Source organism: Rhipicephalus microplus, chromosome X (assembly GCF_043290135.1).
Source record: "Rhipicephalus microplus isolate Deutch F79 chromosome X, USDA_Rmic, whole genome shotgun sequence".
In the NCBI taxonomy this organism is placed as follows: domain Eukaryota; kingdom Metazoa; phylum Arthropoda; class Arachnida; order Ixodida; family Ixodidae; genus Rhipicephalus; species Rhipicephalus microplus.
The window spans coordinates 293,346,327-293,349,502 of record NC_134710.1 but is presented as its reverse complement, the minus strand read 5'-3'; the positions used below and the strand labels follow the sequence as shown (position 1 = coordinate 293,349,502).

Here is a 3,176-nt window from a genome sequence, read left to right as displayed (position 1 = left end):
CTAGCTAGCTAGCTAGCTAGCTAGCTAGCTAGCTAGTTAGCTAGCTAGCTAGCTACTAGCTAGCTAGCTAGCTAACTAGCTAACTAGCTAGTTAGCTAACTAGTTAGCTAGCTAGCTAACTAGTTAGCTAGCTAGTTAGCTAACTAGCTAGCTAGCTAGCTAACTAGCTAACTAACTAGCTACTAGCTAACTAGCTAGCTAGCTAGCTAGATAGATAGATAGATAGATAGATAGATAGATAGATAGATAGATAGATAGATAGATAGATAGATAGATAGATAGATAGATAGATAGATAGATAGACCAATTATTACAAAGCAGCGATGCCAACAAAATTCACATTATCTACCAGAGTTATTTGATCATATGGTTGAATAACGTTGATTATCACCGTCATCGTAGTTTTTGTTTTTGTTTTACGCGCAAGCACGTCGAGCCAAGACACACCAGCTGAGAAGCAGCGCTTGTGCAGACGCACGCAATGCACGTGCGCGCGCGGATCGCATCCGTGGAGCTTGCGTTCGGACCGCCATTGCCGTCTTGCCATGAATTCTTTGTTTGTGCCTCGTCGTGCAGCCGGTGCTTGTTGTCTGGGCAGCATAAATTGACGTAGAACCTCGGCGCAAGCACTAGGATTCCGTCCTGATGCCCTCCTTGAGTAGCGCCTGAGGATGACACTACGGCATGCAAGTTCAGCGTAGTCTCGTCACAGAACACCTACCAGTTCTCACACTCGACATGGATTCCGAAGCACGCTACGCGTCTGTGTCCCCAGTGAAGTTAACGAAAGTTCCTAGCCGACCGGACGTGCCGTTCAAGAAGAGCCTTTCGGTTTACGTGACGCTTTATGAGGGGCCCAACAGACTATTTCTGATTGTTATGTGGGGTTTAACATCCCAAAACCACCATATGATTATGAGAGACGCCCAACAGACTATTTCTCCGACTTACCGACAACGAAAGCAAATTCATTGACAATGCGATATATTTTATTGAGAAGGAGTGGCAGCATGTCTTAGAGACGTCCATTGGCACGTACTGCATGGTGGCATTGCCGCAATACTCCGACAGGCAGGCACTGCGCGCACGGGTGACGGACATTCACAGGGATGTTACGGGCACACAAGTTCTGGCCGATGTCCTGTACGTCGACGAAGGCCGCGCCGATGTTGTCCCACTGCACTGTGTGTACCCCATGAGTGATAGCGAAGCCCGCAATCCCTGCCGATCAGCGCCTGCTGCATGCGGAGAATCAGGCCAACTTTGGAGAGCTCCTGCTATGACATGCAATGGCTCGTCGACAGGAGCAAGCCTTACTACTTCGACGCCGTATTCCATGGCCTATGGGATGGTGGTGTTTACCAGGTGGACTTTTTCATCAACATTCCCGATGCCCCCCTTGTGATGCGGCGTCGGAGTGTTGCCCGACTCCTTGTCGATAACGGCTTCGCAGAATTCTTGGATTACCTAGAATATGCCCCGCGTGTTGTTGTTGAACCGACAGCCGATGCGAACGATCATTCCCAGCATGAAAGCGAAGGCGTCGTCGAGCAGATGCTGGCCGAAAGGGGAAGCACCAAGACCGAAAATGGAGCCATAGGAGCGAACGAAATCTACATTCAAGGTGACATTTGCCCTGAGAGTAAAGCCTGCTCTGGGAATGAAATCTGCGCCGACTATGGAATCGGCCGCGCTAGGACTACAATAAACGCCGTGGTGTTGGAGAGATCGCCTTCTACTCTCTCCGCAATCAACGTTAAGGTGTTGGGCAAATCACTCTCTACTTGCTCCGCAATCAATGGCGAGCTGAGCCCGTCCTCTTCTACTCACTCCACGATCAGTGGTGAGGTGCTGGACAAATCACCCTCCCCCTTTTCTGCCTGCAGTGTTAATTCACTGAGTCGCAGCTCTCTCTGCTTCGAATTGACACCATTTGTGCCACAAAGAAACATCATAGACATCAACGTTACGCTCATCCTGACACCCGATCACTGGTATGGACAGCCTACCTCTGCGGTGAAAGACATGTCAGAAGTGAGCGGCATCATAAAATCATGCAAGCAAGTGGCATGTGTGAAACAAGAAATCAAGAAGGGGTCATACCTCATATATCGTGACTTGCCGCACGAACCTAGAACCAGAGTCCGTGTTGAGGAACTGCTTAGTGCTGGAAAGTGCCAGGTATTGCTGGTAGACTGTGGCAACAAAAAGGCTGTGAATTCCTCCTGCTTATTCAAATTTGACTCGAGGCTTCAGAGCATACCTCCACTTGCAATAAGGTTTAAGCTCGTCGGCATTCAGCCGTGGACACAATGGACAGAAGCAGTAGTCTTACAATTTCAACGGCTGGCTCATAGTGGCTGTTCACTCCAAGCAGTCATTGTGGGAACAAGTAGTACTCGTGATGAATTTAATAACACAGTCTACTTGGCAAATTTGCTAAGTGATACCCATGGAGATGTGGCTGAGTGCATGTGCAGGGAAGGCTATGCAAGAAGGCCGATGATGAAATGCAAAAAGAACACTGTTGCTCAAAAATCAAATCTTCCAGCTCTTGCTTCTTTCAATCCCATGCAGGATGACTACTGCAGTCCTCTCAACAGTTACAGTGCGAACACCGACGACCCAGCGGTGGCTTCCACAAACTTTCCAGCAAAAACCAACTGCGTCTGCAAGTTCTACAGCACTCGAGGCTATTGCAAAGAAAAGACTTTCTGTGTATATACAAACACGTAGATGCAGAACCCAACTCAACCCTTTTGCATATAACCGCTCAATGCGTCCACCCGAACCAGGCAGTTGGCTATTGGGCCAGATGTCAACGTACTTCAGCCCAAACCATTTCTATTTAGTCTTCTGTTATGAGAGAAAGACTCTTGATAGACTTATTATGGAAGATGGTGCTTTCAGCTGATGAGAGTCTTTGCTAGGCCTTATAGACGACATGCAGGACATTTGCAGGTATGGCAGTTTCCTAGATAACAGGCTTTTTGCAAAGTCGGTTGGTGAGTTCGTCCCTGCCAGGTCCAGCCGCAACAACTTGTGGTACCGAGCAAAGGTTGTCTCTATCGGTGATGGCGAGCGTCTGAAAGTGATGTTCGTGGACTTCGGGTTTTATGAATGGGTCACGTTGAATAATGTCAGAACACTGGATCCACGCTTTACACTCTTGCCCA

The 3,176-nt window shown here is 48.4% G+C and overlaps 1 long non-coding RNA gene across 1 annotated transcript; it reads left to right on the top strand.

Annotated features, from left to right (window-relative positions):
• The first annotated feature begins 486 nt into the window (after positions 1 to 486).
• On the top strand, positions 487 to 2,422 carry LOC142777181 (uncharacterized). Its single transcript, XR_012887964.1, has 2 exons — positions 487 to 812; positions 2,250 to 2,422. It is a non-coding gene; the product is annotated as an uncharacterized LOC142777181 (long non-coding RNA).
• Positions 2,423 to 3,176: the final 754 nt, after the last annotated feature.